This window comes from Papio anubis, chromosome 19 (genome assembly GCF_008728515.1).
Source record: "Papio anubis isolate 15944 chromosome 19, Panubis1.0, whole genome shotgun sequence".
Taxonomy (NCBI): domain Eukaryota; kingdom Metazoa; phylum Chordata; class Mammalia; order Primates; family Cercopithecidae; genus Papio; species Papio anubis.
The window spans coordinates 58,085,973-58,111,317 of NC_044994.1; the positions used below are offsets into that span (position 1 = coordinate 58,085,973).

Consider the following 25,345-nt stretch of genomic DNA (forward strand, 5'->3'; position numbering starts at 1 on the left):
AATACTTACTATAAAATGAGATATACATACATTTGTGTCTAAAACATACTGACCTCAGCATTAACTGTTGTGTATAACACACCCAGCTTTTAACAAAATATTACAAAGCATATGCAAAGGGAGGACAAAAAGCAATCTGAAGTAACAAAATAATCATCAGACACAGGTTCTGAATCTTTTAGACTAGGAGTTTAAAATCACTGTGATTTACGCATTAAAGCCTCTTTTGAAAAAGGGTGATGGGGTGCACAATATTCTTATATAAACCATAAAAAAGAACAAATACTGTTATAAATCAAAACACAGGAACATAAATGAAAGGGCTCACCTGTAGACTCAATATGGTTGAAGAAAGAATTGGTGAGCTTGCAAATTGGTTGATAAAATCATCCAAGGGAAAAAAAAATAGTAGAAAAAATGTACGAGAGCATATAAGCCTGATGGACAATATAAAATGGCTTAAAATGTGCCTAACTGGAATCTCAGAAGAGAAAACAGTGCAAATGATAAATCTGAAGAAACAATGAACAAGAATTTTCCTGAATTATTGACAGACACCAAACATCAGACAAAAATAGTTCAGAAACATTAAACAAGAAAAACATTAAATGCAAGCACACAAAGCATAGTATATTCATTTAAACAGCTAAACACCAAAGACAAAAAAACAAAACAAAACGAAGAAAAACAACGAAACAAACAAAGAAAATATTGATAACAGCCATGGGGGGAGAAAATATTATCATACTGAGAAACAAGGATAAGAATTTTAGTACATCCCTCACCAGAAAACATTTAAGAAAGAAGGTAGTGAAGTTACATGTTTAAAATACAGAAAGGAAAACTAACAAGCAAAAGAAAAAACTGTCAATTCAGAATTTTATACCAGCAAAACACATCTTTCAAAAGTGAAAAGAAATAAAGAATTTATCAGATTAATAAAAACCAAGGCCACCTTTATTGTATGATTTCCCCAAACCCTTAACTTCAGTCTCAGCATAAGAAAAGCTCAAACACAAATTGGGGAGCATGCAAAATACCTGACTAGTATTCTTCGTATGTGTCAAGATCATACAACTGAAGAAATCCAAGGGAAAAAGTCAATGGCAGGAAGAGATCAAGGAGACGTTATGACTAAATGCAATTTTGTATTCTGGATTGGATTCTGCAATGGATATAAAACATTAGTTGAACAATTGGAAAAATCTGAATACAATCAGTAGTTATTTGGATACAATCAGTACCAATGCTAATCTTCCAGTTTTAATATAAATGGTTATATTAATATTAACTTTAGAAGAAGGTAGGTGACAAAAATAAGGGGCTCTTTTTTGTAATTTTTTTGCATTTTTTCGAATATAAACTATTCTAAAATAAAATCACTGAAGATAAAAAGTCATGTACAAACTAACTTCTTTCTTTAAATGTTTAAAAGTGCTGAAATTATCTGCCCTCTGTTGATTCCTTCTGATGGTTGTTAAGATAAAAACAAGGTAATAACTCCAATAGAACTACCAGACTTATAAATTATTTTTCCTTGACTACTACATCCAGCTATCATCTTTCATCTCTTTATTATTTAGGATTAGTTTCACTGCATGTGTCAAAAAAAAAAAAAAAAAAGCAAGTAAACAAAAAAAAGACAGTGATTTAAATTAGGTAATTTTTTTGTTTTGTTTTTCCTTTGTAAATTTTTAAAAAAATCCCTAGAGATGGAAAGCCCATATTTATACGGAGGGTCATCGGTTTCAGAGACCTGAGACCTTTCTAAATTCCTATTCATTTTAAAACTCAAATTATAGGCAACATTTTTGCTTTTAGACTATAAGCATTATAAAGAGATAGGGAATATTTACTCTCCTGTGTTTTAGGAAAAATTACTGGAAAATTGACAAATCATTTTTGCTTAGATATCATTGGGCAAAACTACATTATGGGAACTACAATTCAAGATGAGATTTGGGTGGGAGCACAGCCAAACCATATCAGCTGGTATTTTACATCTACCATTCTCACCTTTTAAAGTGAGAAGATAAAAATTGTTAGGTTGTTTGGGGTCTAGTTACAAGCTTTTTATAAAATCATGATAGTTCTCGTTGCAGAAAAGTCAAGCATGTCTTTATAAGCACAAAATTGATTCAAATAATTTGTGCTTTTGCCAAGAGTATGTGTGGGATCCTGTGTTCAAATTCAGTTGATGAAATTTTTAAATATAATTATTCAAAATATCTTTATATTGATCCTAATCTTCTCTATGATATTTTGGCATGTGATGATTATATAAATGATTCTTTTTCTTTTACTTGTATACTAATTGAAGGAAGTGACTGGTTCAAATAAAATGTAAATGCGTATAGAAAAAAAAAATCACTGTATTTTCCAAATCCTCACATTAAATGAATGGGATAAAGAAAGAATCAGCAACTGTGAAAATGCTGGAGGTTGGTCTGAAATGACATGTCTTGTGAAAGTGAGAGAATTGACAATATTTTAAATGACTTTTCACAGCAAGAGTCCTTGGCCAAATCTATATTATTGGGTGTCTATGTTAACTTTGATGTTCTTGCTGTTATATAATGCATTGCTTCAGAAAACATTAAGATCTGCCTCTTAAGAAGAGTTATATAAATATGTATGCTGATTTACTGAGCCTATTTATTAGTATCATAATATTCACCAATGATATGTTACCTTATTCACAAATCATTACAGCCACCACATATTGGTAGAGAATTATAATAACAAGCTCACAAATTGGTTAAAACTTTGGAAGGTATCTCATAACAGTGAACTCAGGGTTTTGTTTTGTTTTGTTTTGTTTTTTTTAATTGTAGAACAAAAAGGCAGTTAGGTATTTCTGTTAAAATACGACTTTGGCATTTGAACAGTTCTAATCATTTCTTTGATAGTAGGCACTTATATTTAGACTGATATTTAACTATTCTGGCTTGAGGATTATTTTTCAATACTATTTGAACAGGCCTCTCTACAGCTGGTTTAGATGTAGTTAGTCATCACTCCTATGAAACACTAAACACAGACACAGGTCATTGTTGCTGTACATGAGAATTTCGAGTTAGAAGTAGATATTGTTTGCCAAGAGATACCTAAGGGATCACTGAAATGCCAAACATATTCCTTCCTGCCCTCAATACATAGCAGCCATTCTACTTCTTCATGATAATCAGTGTAGCATTTTTTAAATAGTAAACTATCATTTAAAGATATTTATAAACAAGAAAATTTTGTCGTATGTTTATCCATGTTACCATTTTGATGCCCTTCATAACATATTTCATCTATTACCTTTTTTTCTCTTCTTGAATAACTTTCTTTTATATTTCCTGTACTGTGGGTCTGCTGGTGATGAATTCTCCTTCTAAACACGCTTCTTTTGCTTTCACAGTTGAAAGATATTTTCAATGGGCCTAGCGACATAGTCACAAAATCCACATTATGTAGCTACTGCTTTGTTAATTTGCAGTAGTCCCCTATTATCTGGCATGATTTATCCAGTTTTTCACGGCACAGACTTATGAATTAAGTGCATCCTTTAAATATTTGGATATGATATCAATGTATGTCATTATCTCGGGATACTATATTACTTTATATTTATTGTCTTTCCAGGGGGAAAGGGACAGTTTCAGAAGCTTCCACACGAATTTTTCTACTTTAATAGCTCTTAACCCACTGAAGATTTTTATAAACAACAAAGAATGTTCATTTAAATTGTATAAATTCAATCTAAAGAAATGACTGCCAGGTGGATCCATTAACACAATAGACACATTTTGAACAGATCTGGGCTAAAAGCACAGTGATCTGAGCCTTATGTGTGCACTGTATCTACCATCCCTCAAATAACTTGGTAGGTTTCCCTTGGGGGTTGTGGTTATTCCCCAAAACAACCATAGGCTTCGTGATAAAATGGGGAGGATCATTACTATTTACTCCTGTCCTGGTGTTAGAAGGTCCTTCCTCATGGGGACTGGATTTCTCCATAATCTGGAATTGGTTTAGGTCTGGAAAATGGGCAAAATGCTGGCTTCAGCACCTTCATTTTAATCTCTTTTGGTTATATATCAAGAGGTACCATTTTGGCTGTCTATCCATTTAGCCAGTTACAATGAGTAATCACCACAGATTCCCACTGGTTATAGACATTCTAACCTTGTGACTAACTTACACCATTATACATACTTTGCTTCTGATAGTTAAGTTCTGTCAAATGGCCTTTGTTATCCTAGCATCCCTGTTCCTACTGGGGAGAGCAGAGCTCTAGCGACATCTTTCACCATCTGCCCCAACCTAGAGAAATGACCACTCCTGTGATTTTTTTTTTATGATTCTGGGACCTCTCTATCCATATCATTCCCTGTATTCTTGATAACTGGAGTTTTCTAAGGGTACTCCCAAAGAGCATGCTTGTCCTGTGAGTTTTTTTAATCTTGTGTTAATAGAGCTTTTTCTAACACATCTGCTTCTGTGAGACTGTGTTTGTTTGTTGATGCTAATTTTCCTTCATTTTATTCAGTTTTATTGAGATAAGATTGACAGATAAAAATTGCCTATATTTAGGGAGTACAATGTGATGCTTTGATGTTTATATACATCATGAAATGATTAACACAATCAAGCTAATTAACATATCCATCATCTCATATAGTTACCATTTGTGAGTGTGGCTGTATGTGTGCATATGATAAAAACATTTGTGATATACTCTTGGAAAATTTCAAGTGTTTAATGCATTATTATAAGCTATAGTCTGCATGCTATAAATTTGGTCTCCAATATTTATTAATCTTACAGCTGAAGGTTTATACCCTTGAGATTATTGATCCATTCCACCACACTTTATTATGGTAGTTCTGGAATCTCTGCCCTATTTATTGTGGACCACCCCTTTTTATTACTTTTTCCAATCCCTTTTTATTGCTTTTTCCACGATTCCAAAAGCCATCAGGGAAGCATAACAGAACTGTCACTTAGCGCACTTGCCAGCATGTTAGATCCTGGATGTTTACAAACTCTCTTATCAACCGTATATTCCAACTTTCTTATTCTAGCACCTGCAGGATCCATTCTTACACATACTCACTGGTAATGTTAGTCAGGTATCAGCAACTGTTACATATATTCTTTTTATCCATCTGTACTCTGGGCAAGTTCCCACTAGATTCATGCTGAAATTTGACCCTAATTATATCACGGCCAGGAGGGGTGCGGAGAAACCCTGCAGAGAGAAAGCACTGTTGGGAAGAAAACTGCCTCATTTGAGTGCTCTACCTTATCTTCTGAGAGTCTTTTAACAGGGGAAGGTGGGCCACTCTTGGAGATTCAGATAGTGCAGGAGGAACTGATGATTCAACATTCTCAAGTGTATTACTGAGATAGTCTCACTCAAAATCTTAGGGCCTCACTCCTTCCCTCTCAGAGTTCCAACTTTAGTGTTTGAGGCTTTCCTGAAAGTCGGCCCCTCTCAGAATTAAGTGTTGCGCCTTATACTCAGTCATGTCTCTTTTCCAGCTGCAAGAGAGGACAATCTATTTGAATACAGCTTAGAAGGCCCTCTGACCCTCACATTTGACTTTAAATTGCTAATTTGATGATATGACCTTGTTATTTCCACTATTATATAAATCCATCAAGTTGAGAAATAGTCTCCCAGTTCAATACCTCTCAAATTCCTGAGACAGGCACTGTATCCCTTTCCAATTCATGCAAGTAAAAGTCAGGAATTACATTGCTGTGGTTTCATAGATTTCCATCACTTTCCCTACCCTCAGGGATGGGATACTCCTGGCATTCATCTGGCAAGCGACCCAAATCCAGGACCTCATCCTTTAAGTCTGTTTTCTAGACCCACTCACAGTGCCAACTTCCCTAGATCAGATTCCCTAGAAACAGATTATACAATGTGGATTTCTGTTTAAGTGATTTATTGAGAGAGTGCTCGTAGGAGAAATAAAGCATGGGACACAATTTACGGCAGGAGAGAGAAGATAAGCAAGAGTGTGCTTTCGGTTGGCTTCAGTGTGATCGCAAAAGGAACTGAGTTAGTCCTACCTTGCACCCTGTCTGCCCCAGATGGGGTAGGAGTGGGGCTGACCCTTGAGTGATGTGGCTCCCTTGGCTGAAGACAATTCTCAGAAGAAGGAAGCAGCTGGGCATTGTTAACAGTCAATGTCAATCGAATAAGGAAAGGGGCCCTGATATGAAGGGGAAGTTTGGTGGGGCACTGCCAGAATCCACTCTAGGAAGTATAACACACTGCAGATTCTGTGGGGTTCTTGAGGCTAATGCCTTTATGGCACTGATGGCATGAAAATGTTTTACTCAAATGTTATACGTGTATGTATGTATGTACTCAAATGCATGATAAATTCTATGGTTGCCCCTATCTTGCTTACACTGCATAGTTCTCCCTTCTCAATCACTCAACAGATAGAATAAAAGATTAGGTAGGCACTCCAGTAATGAAAATGTAGGACAGAATGTAAAAATTGCCTTAGATCTGAAGTAAAGGGAGATCAGATCAAAGACACATTTATTTGAAAAAAAGACTTTGGTGAGTTCATAGTATAACAGCAAAGAGGTTTTCTTTTTATTGTGAGACATAAGAAAACTTGTTCTTTATTGTGAAATTAATAAAGTTTTGTGATATATAAATACATATATAATATTTAATTCTATAATTATTTTTCGTTTTTTTATTTAATTTTCTGAGACAGGGTCTTGCTCTGTCATCTAGGCTGGAGGGCATGATCATGGCTCACTGCACCCTTGACCTCCTAGTCACAAGCAATCCTCCCGCCTCAGTCTACCAAGTATTTGGGACCATAAGCATGCACCACCATGCCTGGCTAGTTTCTTAACATTTTTTTTTTAGAGATGGGGTCTCACTATGTTGCCCAGGCTGGTCTTGAACTCCTCGGCTCAAGCAAGCTTTCTGCCTCAGTCTCCCAAAGTGCTGGGCTTATAGGCTTGAATAGCCATGCCTAGCCTACATGCACAGGTTAGTGTCTAACTTCATGAAGTTTATGTTCACATAAATATTATATTTTGAAGACTTTCTTTTTTTCTTATTTCAGTAACTGAAAAGTGAAAACTAAGTGGCTTAATAGCAAACATTTCCTAATTAAAGACTTTTAAACAAAGGATATTTTAGTTTCTAAAATAGAAGTAAAGCATCACTTGCAGTTAAAGCTATCCAGGATGGCTGAGGCATCTCCAAAATCCTGAATTCCTTGTATACATTTATCTTTCTAATCATTTTAATAATGATTTGTTAAGTCGTATTGAAATGCATTACCAATTTTCTAATATAGTCCTAAATTTCAGTGAAATTCTGCTACACACATATAGGTTAGTGTTTGTGGCATTGGGGGACTTACAGGTATCAGGAAGTTATTTTGTTTAGGAAAAAAACACAATAGTGGAAAATAGTGCTTCCAGAAAACTAAGATGATTAAAAGAAAGAGTTTAGAAAACTTTTGCATAATTATGGTGATTTTTATTTTCTTCTAAATGAATGTTATAACTTTTGAGGCTTCTCCTCATTCAAGAGCTTTATAAAGAGCTCCTACGGGTACTATGGTATTTGGTTTGTAAATCAGAATAGTACATTAAAAGTAAATTATCTTTCCCAAGTTCACATAGCTTTTGATGTTAGTTGATATGACAGTTGAGACACTATAGTTTCCAACTTGAAATATTATCAGAATAATTCCTTTATAAAATTAAAATACCTTGATTTTGCAGGATTGTCTTAGACCTGGTATTTTTATTTATGGTATACTCAACAGGTTATTTTCTTTCCTATGTATCTCATCAAATTGTGCTGATAGTTGTGAGTTCAAAAGTGTATCAGAGTTTGGATTGAAGTCAGTCTCCATTTCACGTTTGCATTTGAATTTAGGTCTGTCACAAATGATAAAGAGTGACACATGTGACATTGTCATGTTGAAAGATCATTAAATGTCACTCTGTGTCCTGGCAGCAAAATGGCTGGCAGAAAGTCAATGATGCAAACTCAGTGTGGAGTGTGCACAGCAGAGATGGATCTTGGGCAGTGCAGAGTCCTGCAAGCTGTGAACAATCAATCAATCATTTCATTCAAAGGAAGAGTGAAATGAGACTTGATAGCAGTGCTGTGTGCATACATACAGCGTTGGACATCTAGCTTGTTTGTTTGTAATCAAAACATCTAGCTTGTTTTGATTTACACTTATAACCATCTAGTGGCCAGTAGATAGAATAATAGTCTGGGAAAACTACATAGTTGATCATTGGCTATCTCCTTGACTTGAACTTACAGTGTTCTTTATGCACCTTAAGTCTTAAACAGTTTTTCTAACTTCAGAGCATGGATGACCCAAAATGACTCTTATGTACAGTCAATCTATTAGTTGGGATTTACACACCCTAATAAAGAAAACATTAAATCTGAATGGCAATGCTATTTCACATCTTCTGTGGCTTTTCCACAAGTGATGTGTAATTTATTTAGCTTCCCACTTTACATGCTGTTCTCTCATCTCTGTGAATTGATTCTCTAAAGTTTATAAATATAAATTGTACTTAAAACAGTGTGGAAATGCTTACATGATATTCATATTTATTTTCAAAAGCTTTTAAAACTATCACACAAAGTATGGAGCACTTCTTACACGTTTATCCAGTAATTTACTCCATTTGTGTTTTAAATGTAAGCTAGAAAATGAAAACAGTGCTATTGACTACCACCAGGTATCCCTTAGATTGATAAATCTGTTGAATCTAGTTCATTTCCATTAGATGAAAATGGAGAGTATAGAATATAACAAGTGAGAAGTAAAGCAGCGGCATGATGACAGCGGAAGTTTGCATTAGTGAGATCTTCCTGTATTCATATATTTCACTCAGGATATTTTAGAATGAGTTATGAATTTGTCAATATAAGTGTATGAGAACAATATTATCTACCTCGAGTCCTAACCACGTTTAAAAGCCTTTACTAGACTGTACAATTCAATGTCAATCAAATGTCCAGTACAGCAATGTCCAGGGTGACATAGCCATCTAGCCTCTTTGGCGGAATTATCACTAAAGATAGAAACAGCTGGATGGCTCTCTTAGTTTAACGTCATTGACAATTAAACAATCAGACCAAATTCTCATATTCTAATACTACGAGCAACAGTGTTGTTTTGATTAAAACTTAGATTCTTATCTTAGTTTTCCTTCAGGAAGAATGCAGGATATCCTGGGGGCATGTTATGTCCAGGTGACTTAGCAGTTCTATTTCTCTTTGCAAAACAAAAAGTGGCATCTTGATAAATTTTAAGTGAATTTTTAACCTCAAATGACTATTTTACAGGATAATTATCCATATAGCTTTTCCTGTCGTTAGACATCTATATGCATCTGAACCCAGATTCCCCTCATTCATTGCCTGTGTCTTTCCTCCTGTCAAACACCAGACCTTCTCTTATGCTCTGATCCTTTTCCTTATCTATCACTACAAATACAGTTCTTTTGTTAATCTATCTTTTCTTAAATATTTCCTTCTCCCTCTCTCCTTGATTATGCTCTTGTTCTACGATTTCCCAAACAAGAAACATAAAATTTTCATTTACTCTGTCTCTTCTAGTAATTGTACCTTTTTATGCTGCTCTTCAAAATTTCTCGAGAGTTTTTTTTCAGAGTTCTTCATTTCTTCATCCCTTCTTCATTCCTGTTCAAAATTTGAAACATAGCATATTCTGAAGTGTCTAAAAATATATGATCAGTTAAAAGAAAACAAGAATTGGTGCTCCAAGAGCTAGCTGAACATAGCATACATTCTGAAGTGTCTAAAAACATACGATCAGTTAATAGGAAATTAAAGCTGGTGGTCCCAAGAGCTAGCTGAAGGTTAGTTACTCTCACTTTAGAAGCACTTGTATGTGCCTTCCTATTGCACTCATTATCTGGCTCCTAAAGGTAGCCAGTATCTTAAACTTTATTTTAATTGTTACATGAAAAAAAATAGCATATTGTTTAGTTTTCTTAGCTGTGGAAATTTATATAAATCAAATCATACCATGTATATTAATTTATGCTTTGTATTTATCACACATTATGCTACATTATAAGATTCATCCATGATAATGTGTTAAGCTGTAGTTTATTTACTTTTACTGTTGTCTGAATATATCTATATACAAACATAAGACAGGTTATGTACCAGTTAGCCTGTTAATGAAAAAGGTAATGTTAAAAACTGCAAATTCTTTGACATACTGCCTTTTAAGAGCTAACACACATGATCTCTCCCCTTTATCAAGGGTGGGTTTATGTCTTCCTTGGCAAATAAGAGTATGACAGAAATGATGCTTCAATACTTCCAAGGTTAGGGAATACAAGACCATGGAACTTTCATTTTATTTACTGGAACACTTAGTGCTCTTAGATGTTATTTAAGAATTCTTACCCTGAGGCTACCATTGAGGAATGTAAATATGTAGACACTGGGTAACAGATCCAAGTGACCCCAGACTTCCAGTGACCCCCTCAAAGGACTAAACATGTGAGTGACTTCCAGCCCTTTCAGCAGCTGAATGACACCAAATGGCCTCTGTTAGTGCTGCATGGAGCAGAGATCATTTAGCCAGGTTATGCTAAAATGCTTCATGCCCAAATGACAACATTAACAATATAATCGTTATTTAAAACCAGTGTATTTTGAGATTATTGTAATGACAAAAAATAATTGAAACAGAATGGTGCATCTGAAAATGGGATGATGCTTTAACAAATACCTAAAACATATTACAATCATTATAAGATTAGGTAGCAGTCAGAATCTAAAGGGGTTCTATTGGTATGAGTCTGTAGTGAAGTGAGAAAAAAATGTATTGGAAAGTCGAGAAAAGATGTCTCTTGTTAAATAGTAGTGGAATTCTGCCATAATGTTGAGGACACATGTTCCAAATTAAGCCAGTGATCTAGTTGACAGGATTGGTGGATTAAATGTTGAAGTTGTCACTTTTCTTCTTCTACTTGCTTATCATAAGGAAAGAAATGGATGAATGGAAAATCTAACTTTCATTTTGGAATAGAATTTAGATGAAATGTTAGTGAACCAGGACAGTTTTTCCAGCCAGAAAAGAGTAGAACTCTCAGGGAAAAGATAAAATCCAATTTGCTATTAGGTTGTTGTCTTAGTATAAAGATGAAGCCAAACTTGTGACGTTATTCATTTATTTATGAATATTATAGTACAGAAACAACAACATGAGATTGACCCTCTTAAGAAATTTTGGAGTGTACGGTGCAGTATTGTTACAAGCACAATGTTGTAAAACAGATGTCTAGAACATTTTCATCTTGCAAAATTGATTTAATCTGATGCTTAATGAAGTTTTCAGATAGATGAAGGTCTTTTTAAGGATCTTGAGATCTGCCCCACAGATCTTTCTTTATTTTTCTCTCTTTCCTGTTTTCTTTCCTTTTTTCAGGAAGAATGACTCAGAATATAATATCAAGACACAGAGGGCAAAGTCAAGAGCCGTGGAAATTTGTTCCCAGGAAGTAGGTCTGAACTCCTTTCAAGGAATGCTGTGAACCACTGACTGCTGTGTGTAAGTTGGATCTGTGAAGGTCACAAAACTTGTCCCTTTAGTTCACAGTTCTTCAGGTCTGAGAAACTGAATATAAGGACTCTCATCTGCATCTGAATATGATTTGGATAAAGAGATTCTAAACTTCAAGCCTTAGCCTTATATCATAGTGCAATAGGACTTTTTAGAGTGTTTGTTTGTGTTTGTTTGTTTGTTTGATTTGCAGGGGTTAGTTTCATTTTGGATTTGGGAATCTATGAAAGTTATGGCCAGTGGTGTATTTTGGTGTGTGTATTTTAATGTGTCCACATAATTTTGACACTTCTCTCATCAAGAGATATATTCTGTATCCACTTCCCTAGAATCTGAATGGGCTTCTAATAGCTTCTATCTTCACAGCATGGTACAAATACTTTCAAAGCTGAAACGTAGGAAGTCATGCAGCTTCTACCTTCTCGATTTCAACACTTTCTTTCAGAATGCTGACACACTTGAAAGAAGTTTGACTATCTCAAGGCTATTATGCCCATAAGACCTTATCCAGATGCTCAGTCAGAACCAGCTGAGGCCAGCCTCCCCTCCCCTATTTTAGACTATGATATGTAAGTGAAGACATCTTGGAACCAACCGACTGCCCCTTCCACCATCTGAATAACGTCAAATATCCTCAGTCAAGCTCATATAGAAGAAATGAATCAGCAAGCTTACCTCTGCTGGAATTTCTGACCACAAAATAATGAGGTAGAGCAAAATGAGTACTGTCTTAAGCCACTGAGTTTTGGGAGAGTCTCTTATCCAGCAATAGATAGATAGAGCAATAGGCATTAGGTCATTCAAGCTTTGGGCAGAGTATTTGGTGAATATTTTTGTGTATCTCCAGATATGTGTCCGCAATAGCTTTTGATACTGCTTCAAGCTTTCATGTAGCTATACCTCTCCACAGAGTATATTTTTCATAGTTTTAAATACATCTACAAGATAGTAACTCACAAATATTATCCTCACCCGTAATCTCTCTTCCAAGCTGCTGACATATATTTTCCCATTTTACTTCTATATTTGAATGTTTATGTACAATGTACAAATTAGTACATTTAGAATTTAACTTCTGTTTCTTCACTTATCCACCAAACAAACAAACCATTCCACCACATATGTTTCTCTGTAATTTTTCTCCAATCCTAGTAAATGTCACTTCCATGCATCTATTTCAGAACACTGGTTATCATCCAGTCTCCAATTTCCATCTTCTACACTAATCATTTCACCATCAAATATATCACAAATTCATCTAATTATTTTCATCCCAAGAGGCCTTCTCTAATTACAATACCTAAAATATACAGTCATTCTTTATTCTCTAACACTCACTCATACTCTATTTCAATTCCCTGTTTAATCTTCTTCATAGAAGTTAAAATAAGTAAAATTCTACTATCTAGTTGTTTATTTATATATATGTTTGCTATCTGTCTGTGCCTAACAGAATGTAATCTTCCTAAGGACAAGCATTCACTTGTTCTTGCTAATCATGTTATTGTAAAGACAAGAAGAGTATCTCGCATTTTTGTAGATGACTTACAACAAAACACTAAATAAAATGAATAAACTTGCATTGCCATTACCTATGACATTACGTACAGATCATTTTAGTAACCTTTTAATTGATGTCCTTGCTTTCACGTTGTCTTCCTTCAAATAACCATTTATAGCTTGACTGTCCACTTCCAGGGCTTCCCAACAGTTTGTTTTTTTTAAAAAAATTATCTCAAATATTCCCTTAAAATTTATTTTTCTTAAAGACATACAAGAAAATTCTTTACAGACCAAGAAGAAAATTATATAGTATATATGCTTGCAATATTCAATTTAGACAACTGTCAAAGTGCCTAACCACGATTTAAAAGATCGTGCATGATTTATCCTTTTCAACTTTCATTCAACATAAATATTTTTCTAAGAAGGTCATTAAAACCATCAATCCACCTACAACCAAACAGTGTCTGTCATGCACTCTAGTGTCAACACTGAGTGTGGCACATAGTAGGTACTCAATAAATAATGGATGAATATATTTATTGATCAAGGAACTAATAAAATCAAATTAAATAAACAGGTATACAAAGAATAAATCAACATTGCAGATATGATGCAATAGCTTCTATAGCTTCTTTCTCCCTAAAAATGGCATTAAATGATTAGTGCCTTGTACTGTAATTTTCAATTTAGGAAATACTAGATGATTCAATTAATGTACTGTTAAATCCCTAGGATCTGAAAAAGAGAAAATATATACTATAAGGCAATTAATGCAGAGTTTAATATATGCATCTTGAAGCAATGTTTTATTTCCTATATATGTAACAAAAAAACTATAGGAATAGATATCAAAGAGGCTTCATGCTTAAACAAAATTGAATGTGTTTTTAAGAAAGCTCTGAATCTAAGTTTAAATAACTCCTTGCAATTACTGACCTTCTGCTCTAGATTATTTCATATTGTTTTCTCACATTAAATTAATTTTCATTACCATTCCTACTGTCTTGCTAATTAAAGATCTGACTATTAATTAAAGTTGTACAAAAAGCCATAAAAATTAAAAATTTTCTATAAAACAATTTATTTTAGTCTTCCCACACTTTATTCCATTTTAAGATATTTCATGTGCTTAGAGTTCATAATTTTATTCTATAATTACACTTTTTTAAAGTATAGTATATCCACTCACCTATTCAATGATTACTTGTTAAGTATTTAATTGTGTATCTGGCATAATACACTTGAGGGTCAGGCACAGACACCATTTCTAGTATCATGGTTATTATAGGTCAATGTGGAGACCTCCACTAAGTAAATAATACATATAATTCTATAAATTGTAATTAAGTAGTAGGCAGAAAAACTATAGCTTGAAATTAATGAGTAGAAGGTGGCAATTTAACCAAGTCCGGAGGCTCAGATAAGTCTTCCATTAAATAGTATACAGCCCAAGGCCCAGAAAATAACACTGCATTAGATAGGAGGGGAAAATGGGAATGAATATGCAGATTGTGTACCATAAAGAAGGAAAGTCTGGGAGAAAATAGACTGTGCTTCTTATGTAAGGTATTTCCTATGAATGCTCAGATTCCTTCAAGTCTTAGTGTCTTAAAAAGCTTCTTCAAGGTAATTGGTTATTTATTATTTACTGTTTCATTAGTAAAGATGCTGTTTCCATGTGTCTCTGTAAAATTCTTGTTTGAGACCACAGCTTTTATATGAAATCATGCTGTTTTATTTGATACAAGAGTTTCATAAAGTTCTCATTTTTATTTCTAAAGATGACTTTTTAGAAATTATGGTTTTATTTCCAATATGCTTTTTTGTTTTTGTTGCTGTTGTTTTTGACAGAGTTTCCCGCTGTTGCCCAGGCTGGAGTGCAGTGGCGCGATCTTGGCTCAATGCAACCTCTGCCTCTTGGGTTCAAGCGATTCTCCTGGCTCAGCCTCCTGAGTAGCTGGGATTACAGGTGTGCCACCACACCTGGCTAATTTTTGGATTTTTAAAAGAGATGGGGTTTCATCATATTGGCCAGGCTGGTCTTGAACTCCTGACCTCGGGTGATCCACCCCACTCTGCCTCCCAAAAAGTGCTGGGACCACAGGCATGAGCCACTGTGCCTTGCCTTTTTCAATAGTTTATAAGTGGAAATTCTAACACTGTCCCCCAATGACTGACCGTTGATCACTTGTGTCTCTTTTTCTTGTCAGATGGGTAATTCATCACCCGAGCACTTCACATATTGTTCACTAACAGCATAAATGCTTTCCATCAGTGGAACAGTATGCTGGTGGTAAAAACCATACATAAATAATGGGAAAGAAAACCCGCCAAAGAAACTGCTTGTTCAGCCTTATCCTATGTTATTCTAATGAACAATGCCTAACACTCATCACTTGTACTTCAAGTTTATATTTTGCCATTCTTTCCCCATCAGAGTGTGCCAAGAATTTCACTTTGCCAATCTCCCCATTAACCTCTTCAGTAACATTATTTCTTCCTTTTATTGACCTGCCTGTTAATTTTAAGATCTAGCTATCTGTGTAGCGTAATTTTAAAATGGCTTTTTATTAATTCTTTATTATCACAAAGATGATAATTTCTGAATATGCCACGGACTGAGAGTATCAGCAGATCCACGATGTTATGTTCAACTTAAACTGGCAGACAACATGTTTATCAATTTTAATATGTATTTTCTTAAAAGGATTTATGTACTAATTCCTACCTTAAGGAACCATATAAGTACAGTGCAGACTTGCCTGGTCATTTTAATTTGTCTTGAATCATTTATTGAATGACACATTGTTAAAAATAATTGGTATATGCCAATCTCACATATAAAAGTTTTGAGAGGCAGATGGAATTTGAAAATGATTGAGGGCTTCAGTGGTGGGTATATCTAATTGAGCTCTCAGCTCTACCAATTACTCAGTGTCCACAGAAGCACCTCCATTCATCTTCTGTTCTGTCAAGCTGCTCTTTGTTCTCTTCTAATAATATTTGATGGTTACTTTGTGACTTCCCTTCTGGCATGCTTTAAATTGTCAGCAAGATTGTTATTAGAATTTTATAGAATAGTGTTCAAAATATTTCAGGAGTCTCTAATTTCTGAGATCTTTTGTGGTTGCTTTTAATATAATTATTCGAAAGTTATTATGTTGTTACTAATTTTTATTTTTCTTTTAAATGTGTAGGCAAATTCTTCTTTAAGAAGTAATTAATTAGGCAATAGAATTGACCATACTTTTAAACTACATCTTTCTTTTTTCTTCATTCTTTCTCCCTTCCTTATTTTTATCTGTGTGTTTTTCACGTATGGATCACCAACAAAAGTTTGTTGAGTGAATATTTTATTGCCAGGTGCTTGTGCTAATTTCTAAATAGAATATGTAGAGATGAATAAAACCTAACTCTAGCCTTAAAGTGGTTTATAGTTTGGTAAAAAAAAATAAAAGATGCATAAATTAATAAATGAAGCAGAAATATAGTAGTTATATATATGAGATCAAGTGGTGAAAGATGATTAGGTATTCATCTGTTAAACAGGCAGGGAAAAATACTTAGACACAAAGAGAAAAATAATCCAAAGCAAAATGATATTTTGGAAACAAAAAATATGTTAACATGTGTAAAGAAAGGAAGCATTAATGGTAGGTAGCACATGGGACGAATCCACTATTTTATATCTAGAAGGTTGCATTTTATTTTAGAAGAGACAAAGTGTTTGAGGAGTATTGTTTTGAAGAACAGAAAGATTAGATCTGAATTATTTTAAAAGCAAATCTTATTTCTTCACTGTCTTAAAATTCCAGGAATATCCCACATTCTTTGTCTACTTTTTCTTGTTCACTTGGACTATTTTCTTTACCTCGGTATCACTGGAATAAATAGTTGTACTATCGCATGACTACTTAGTTTGGGGTGATCTGATTCTAATATTTGGCTTTTAAGTTCATCATTACTTTCCCATAATCTCTTTTCAATTTATTCATATGCCTAAAATGACAATTGATTTGACTTTTATTTTGTGATCCATTTGAATACATTTTTTAGCTTTTTGTCTTTGACTTTTAAATGCTTGCTTGTTATGTTTCAGTTTTCATTCTGCCTCTTCTCCTCTCTGTCTTCCTCCTTCCTTATTTCTGCCTTCCCTTCCTCCTTTGATCTTAAACTTTACTGATAGATGCTAAGCTTTGAAAGTTAGACACCCTGCCTTTTAAATCTAATTTATCTAGCAGTAACATCTTGAATTTTCAACCACTTGTGGTAAATGGAGTTTCCACTGATCTTGCACTTTTGAAAAATCTGTCATATATCAAGTTCAATCAGTGAAAATTCATTCGCTTTCATTCCAAATTTTGAATTTTATTTTGTGATGATACATTACATTCGTCTTTAAAAATTAATTGGCAGCATAAGATAATTTTCCTAAATAACACGTTTTAATTATTGATGATTCCAAATAGGTCTTTTAAAGAAATCTTGCATGATGTAATTAATGGACAAGAATCCTCCCATATAATTTGAATTTTTCTAATTTGTGTATAATACTTTCTGATTTAATTGGTAGTATTCAGTAGAGCATACTTATTGACAAAATGGCTCTTCTGTCACTTAAGATGTACTTCATCCTAAGAAAAAGCCAGAGTATATAAGTTTGTATTTCTTCTATAATTAGACAGCTACTTACTTTGAGGTTTAAATTTTTTTTTTTAAAAAAGAAAAACTTTATTTCTTTACAGAAGAATTCACTATCTTAGGTAAAAATTATAAAGCAGAATTCTACCATTTTAATGTTGGAATTAAATCTCAGTACCATTTTAATGTTCCTGAGAAAAGAAACGCTACAGCAAAGACAGAACGTTTAAAAGTGTTTTTCTACTAAATATCATAGACAAGTGACAAGAGAAGATCCTTGTTCATATGTAAAACGTCTAACCTTTGTGAAATTAGAGAGAAATAGCTTTAGTAATGTTTTACGTATAAAACAAATGAAGTATTTTAATACACAGACATTTTGATAACTTGATGCTATATAGACAAGTTAAACTAATATGAATGTGTACTTACTGTAGCATATTGAGAACAAGTTCAGTATTGTTCACAAAAATCATTATTCTTACTTTTGAATCATGTCATGTATTTTGCTAGACTTTAAATGTTATTTAGTTATTAGAGTTTGCACCTCAACTTATTTCTTATCTTCAAGGACCTGAAATTCTAATAGAAAAAGATTAGATATGAACATAAACCATAGAATATGAGGTGATAAACTGTTATAGTTGCCATGAGAGATGTATAGATCATGTACTCTAAGGGTTGAGTGAAAAAAAATAATAGCTAAAAAAATCAGAGATGATATTTTTAATCAGATGGTTTTTGATCTAGTCTTTGCACCATGAAAACAATTTGGAGATGAAATAATAGAAAAGAAAGGCCATGAACAAAAATGTAGAAACAGGGCATTCTATATTTACTATAACGTGGTCTACTAGTTATCCATTGCTGCTACAACAAAGTTAGTAGCTTAAAACAATATCAGTTATTTATCTTGTTCATGACTCTGCAATTTGAACAGTGGCTGATAAAGAAAACCTTGACCCCGCTTCATGTGGCATTAAAAAGGTAGCTTGAAGGATTGAACCTCAAATTGCTTAATGGCATATTCACTCAGATATGTGGTGATCAATTTTGGCTATTGACTTGCACCTGAAGCTGTGGCATCTACACGTGAGCTCTCCCTGTGACTTCATGGCTTCATCAAAGCATCGTAGCTGGCTGGGCTCTGGGAAGGAGCATTCCGAGAGAGAACAAGACATGTGCATGGCATCTTTATGAGGCAGTATCAGAAGTCACAGAGCATCACTTCTGCCATGTTCTATCAGTTTCCTCATCAAAGTCATCACAAAGCTCTTCCCAGGTTTAAGGCTTCCATTTAAAGGAGCTGTAAATGTCACATTGTAAAAAGAGCATGTCGAATGAAATGTACTGTTACCATCATCTTGGAAAACAAAACAAAACAAACAAAAAAACTAATCATCCAGACATGGTACATAAGAGACACAAGATTTCCTTTCTTCCAGTAAAGCAATGAACATAGGAAAAGCATCTTTTCCTGGTATTCTGAGACACCCACTATGAAATCAACTAATAAGAGATCAGAGCAAAGTTGTGAAAAATGTTCTAATTTTCTAAGCTTGGAAAAGTAGACTCTAACCTTATTTATAATATTAATATATATAAAACAAGAACCTGTTTATGGTGAAGAATCAGCAGTCCTCATCGAACAATTTGTGGGCATACAGGTTATTATGAAATATGAAAGAATTTTTATGGTATACTACTGTCAAATTACCATATATGAGGATGTGTACAATAGTCAATATTTTTTAAATATAATGAAGATCATCATACAATATTATGACCTGCTAGAAAGGTCTTATAGGTGGAATGGAAAAAAATCACTGAGACTTTCCTAGTATAATCTGTGAAGAAAATATATTACCTAAGTTCTTTTTAAAAAAATTAATGGGTGGGATTTATTTTATTTTTATAACTATTTTATTGGTTGCTTTGGTAAAAGAAGTGTTAATTTCTGATTGAGAATAATTTGGGATAAAAATAAGGAATAAGAAAGGGACTGAGAATTAACATAAAATGGAAAACCTAAAATATTGTGTGGATTTTATTTTGAATCAGGGAGAGAAGGGAGCTAAATCAGTTAAATTTACTGTTTTCATTAGGGTACCTACTTTTATTTTTGTGCTAAAGACATGAAAGTGAACATTGAAATTATAAATTCTTTGAAGAATTTGACCACTTATTTGAGAGACATGAAATTAAGGAAAGCCATAACCATGGGCAGAAGATTAAAAAATGCTAACATCCATTTTAGTTGCTTACAAAAGTCCCTTGCACATAACAATAGAGTCTTTAAATTGTAGAAACTGGTTAGAGAAAGTAACTTTTTTTTTTTTTTTTAAATGGATACAGGAAAAAAACAAAAATAAATGAAAATAATAAATGTTAACATTAAAAAAGAAATACCTAAATATGCACTTAAAATATCAATAGGCAATTGTCCAAACACTTTGCATGTAATTTGTCTTAATTTTTGTATATTTAGGGGGTTCAAATGCAGATTTTTACATGCACATATTGTGTACTGGTGAAGTCTGGGCTTTAGTGCACCCATCACCTGAAGAGTGAACGTTGTACCCAACAGGTAATTTTTCAAACCTCACTCCACTCCCATCATCCCACCTTCCCATCTTTTGGAGTCTCCAGTGTCTATTATTCCACTCTGAATGTCCATGTATACCCAATGCTTAGTGTCTAGTTATGAATGGGAATATGTAGTATTTACTTGACTGTCTGTTTCTGAGTTATTTCGCTGAGGATAATGGCCTCGAATTCCATGCATACTGCTGAAAAATACAAGATTTCATTACTTCGTGTTTTTTTGTTTTGTTTTGTTTTGTTTGTTTGTTTTGGCTGAGTTGTATTTTATGGTATACGTATGTACACCACATTTTTTTTTATCCAAATCCTCTGCTAATGAACACTTAGGTTGATTCAATGACTTTGCTATTGTGAATGTGCTGCAATAAACATATGAATGCAGGTATCTTTTTGGCTTTGAGTATATACCCAGTAGTGAGAGTGCTGGATCTGTAGGTAACTGTATTTTTAGTTCTTTCAGAAATCTCCATACTGTTTTCCATAGAGGTCGAATAAATGTCCATTCCCACCAACAGCATATAAAGATTCCCTTTTCTCAGCATCCTCCCCAACATCTGTTGTTTTTTGACTTTTTAATAATAGCCATTCTGTTGGATATAAGATGGTATTTCATTGTGGCTTTAACTTGTATTTCTCTGATGATTAGTACATGTAATTTTTTATAAATGGCTAGGTAGGTAGATACTTCATTTGGAACATAGCATCGATGTTTACATATTCTTAAAATAAATATCTATAAACCTACATATGTACTATAAAATAAGATATTGATGCCAAAACTTTTATGTTATTGAATTTAAGAAAACTAACAGAGAGCATTCTCAGATAAGAGTTGATATTTGACAAAAATAAGAATGTTCCAGAATGAATACATTATAAATTATATTTGAAATTGGTGCTTAATTACACTTCAATAAAGACTTTATTGCAAAGTGGATACATTATTTGTTTGTTGGTATGAAAAACATATTTAATAGAACCATGAAACTGTGCACGGTACTTCTATGCAACATAGAGAAAAAGACCATTTCAGGCTGCTTATGAAAATTATTGCCACATGATAGTATTTCATCTGTATTGTGCTAAAAATTCAAACAATTATGTTCTTCTATTTCTGACAATGTTAACAAACCAACAATCTCACAATTTGATACATGAAGAAAGCACATCACTTCCTTTTATAGCCTGTTCTAAAGCCCACTGAGTTCAATGAAGCACTAATATGAAAGACACAGTGAGAAAAAGGATATATATTCGTGTTTTGCAGGGTTCTTCTACTATTTTTGCCTAAGTTTACACTATGCACCATGGTTCAGATTTTCTTAGTTATTGCCTTTTCAACGTTATTTTTCTAAAGACTTGATGTTTCAAAGACATGGTTATGGGCTGTATTGTGTCAACCCACAATTTATATGTTAAAAGTTTTAACCCTCAGTTCCTAAGAATTTGTCTGTATTTGAAGCTGGGGCCTTTAAAGATGTAATTAACATTAAAAGAGTTCATAGGTATAGACCCTAATCCATTTTGATTGGTGCTCTTTTCAGTAGAGGAGATTAAGACACATGCAGAAAGAGAAGAGCATGTGAAGACAGAGGGAGAAGGTGGCCATCTGCAAGCCAAGAAAAGAAGCCCCAGGAACCCAATCTCGCCAACACCTTGATCTGAGACTTCTAGCGTCCAGAATTTCAAGAAAATAAATCACTGCTGTTTAAACCACACAGCCTGTGGTATTTTTTTAATGCCAGCCCTACCAAATGAATACAAGACAGCTTGGTTGGGCATAAAAAAATATATATAGTTTGTTCTTCCTTTTCTTAAGATTCTAGAAAATTTCTCAGTTGTTTGTGGGCTGGTTTAAATGCTTCCTCCGTGGGAGGGCATCAGCTGAGTTTGGTTCAGTTTTCCTTTCTGCTCTAACAGGACAGCACTGACATCAATGCCTCACAATTGTTGTGCTCTCCCTCATCCAGCACCCAGAGGTGCTCTCTGCACCACTCGCTGCTGCTAGGAGTTGAGAGTGTAATGGTGTCAGTCACCAGATTGTTTTATTCTTTCTATCTCTGCAGTGCTTCTTTCAGCCATATAAATTAAAACTAGATACCATGAGGACTCACCTGATTTTTGGTTCCTATAAAGGTGTTTTTCTGTACAGACAACTGTTAAATTGGTGTCCTTGAGGGGAACAGTCAATGGCTGGAGCCTTCTATTCTGCCATCTTACTCTGCCTTTCTGGTATGAGAGATATTTGAAAATCTGGACTGACTATTATCTAACAAACTTAATCCTCTCCGAATTGTTAAAATATATTCTATACCCTTCAGTTATTTTCAAGTTTGTCTTATTTCTTTAAATACAGTAAATATATTTGCTTTTGAATCTGTGTCCAATAGTTTCACTGTTTACGTGGTTTTGTTCTACTAGATTTCAGTATTAAATATTTCTGTACCTGGTTATCTTTGACTGGGTCTGATAACTACTATTGAAAATTCATTTTCTATAGTAGTTCTCTCCAAATTAAACTATAAAATAACTTAGGTTAAAAAATCTAACCAAATTATAATAACATTTGGAGATGATTATTATTAGTATTTTATACTTATCTTTTACTGATGCCAAAAACTATTTGTTAATAGGATCATAGTAGTGTATTATAACAAATTGATTTCTGAACTGCTATCACTTATTCTTAAAAGATGTTTATGTAATAAAACAATTCATTTTCCTTTCAAAAACATTCAGGCACAATTTTTGATAAAATAAAAATTCATAATTACTTTAATTTTCACCTAGAAAGTTAACAATGACATGCTTACCTACAACTCTATTTTCTACTTCTTTCCTCAAAGAACCACACATTTTGACACACACATATTTATAAAATTAGAGAAATGCTATTCACATTCACTCTAATCTGTTTTGCCCAATAAGCTATATTAGGTATACTATTATTTAATATAATATAATGTATTTCCATGTTAAATAACACAGCTAAGTCAGTATCCTGGAAATTTTTTCCTGAATTATATCAAGCTATCTTAAATAAATTCCACATTTCTGATTATATTATTCTAAATTGTTTTTTATTTTAAACAAAACTGTGAAGAAAGACATTTCTGAGCATTTCTCTTTGCAGATTTTCTGTTCATTTCACTAAGAACCTTTCTAAAAATAGAACAGCTAGGTCAGGTTGTAACACTATTTTAGAGGCCTCTGATATATATTGTCAACTTTCTCTTAAGAAACATATTTACACTCTTACAAATTAATATAGAAGAGTTTCTCTTTCCTGATAGCATAAACAGCACTAATTATTAACATTTTTAAAGAATCAAGTAAATAAACTATATGGTTTTGCTATTGTTTTACCATGCATTTTTGAGGTATTGAACAATTGTAGTTTAATAGACCATTCTTCTCCATTAACATTTATTATACTTTTGTCAATTTTTATTGAGTTATATTAAATAACTTAATCTTCCTTAATAAATTACATATATATTGTTCTAGATACTATTTCCCTGGTAACTTCTTTAGGATCATTCATGTTGGTGGTTGTTACTATTATTTTTGAGAATATTCATGATTTGGTCACTTGTTGATTTTGCTCTTTGGTTATTCAAACAAAAATGTAAGTATGAGATTGGGCCTTCAAAGACTTTTTCCATCTTTTCTTTTCATTTATTTGCACTTAAATCTTTTAGCAAGATACATTGATGTAAGTTCTGAAAAGTGTCAAGTCGGACTTTGATGATAAATTAGATGGATAGATACATATATACATAGATATATAGATGATAGAGAAATAGAATTTTGAAATTTCATTATAGTTATAAAATCATTTATAAAACCTTGATATTACCTTATATACATACATACCCTATTGAACAACAAATAGTTATAATGCATTATAAATCTAATAGGCTCTATAATATTATCTTAAAATTGTATATATAGTGCCAACTTTAATAAACTTGACATTTTCTCTATATTCTGAGTACTGTCATGTATCTTAGCTCCTGTGAAGTAGCTTGGGGAATTCTATTGAACACTCTAAGCCAATAGGCCTCTATACTGTTAAAGATTTTCAGCCAGTGTGTAATATAATGCAATATTCTGGCTGTTGTGCTAATGATTTTACTGTGGCCTCTCTTTATGCCATTTATTTTACCTGATTATATATGATAAACAATATTTCTTTTAAAAAGTGTGGGAAAATAGTGCAACTGGGCCACTGGGTGGAGTGGGGCACGGGTAAATACAAGTTCTCCATATTATTCCACAACATTTCCAGTTTCTGGAGTTCCTTCCAATGAAACCGCTGAGGAAAGATAGGCAAATTGGGGCATAAAATGGACATAATTCCTTGAATATAATGAAGTTCTTTGTAAATACCACTATGTTTGAGCAGGATTTGTCGTTTGGAACAAATGACAGTTAATGTGTCATGGCTTTGGTGCACACAAAGAGTACACAGATGTGATTATTCTAGTGCCAGGCATTCCCTCAATGGGGACTGTGCTGTCATGTAATCTTGCAATTCATATTTTGTTAAGCCTCCTTGTTTTCAGAAACTTGTGACTCAACACTACCCACCTCAACTAAGTGTTTAGTAGTTGTTGGTTTCTATTCCAGTGATCAGTCTACACCTGTTTCTTTTCTAATATTAACATATTCTATCATAGTTTTAAAATTTGTTTCAATGCCATCAGAGTAAATCACATAAAATATTCAGATGCATATGCTGTAAGAGTAAAGATACAAATAATAGCCAAGTCATTTCAGAGCCTTATTTTTCTTGATAAGATATTATATATTAATATGACATATTATACCAAAGAAGTTTAATTAAAAAACTAGTAGGCACAATTTGTATCACAATTTGACATAATTTAAATGTGCATATCATTTGTTATTAATCATCATTTTCATTTTGGCTTAAAAATGTATGTACAATATTCATGCGTCTGAAAGGA

The 25,345-nt window shown here is 33.4% G+C and overlaps 1 long non-coding RNA gene across 1 annotated transcript in view; it reads right to left on the reverse strand.

The window, feature by feature from the left end:
• Window positions 1–19,344, reverse strand: part of LOC103879799 — a 47,337-nt gene extending 27,993 nt beyond the window's left edge. The window contains exons 1-2 of the long non-coding RNA XR_004180101.1: window positions 18,840–19,344; window positions 9,647–9,721 (exon numbers count right to left, since the gene is read on the reverse strand). This is a non-coding gene — a long non-coding RNA (uncharacterized LOC103879799). The remainder of the gene's footprint in view (window positions 1–9,646; window positions 9,722–18,839) is intronic.
• Between the last annotated feature and the right edge of the window lie 6,001 nt (window positions 19,345–25,345).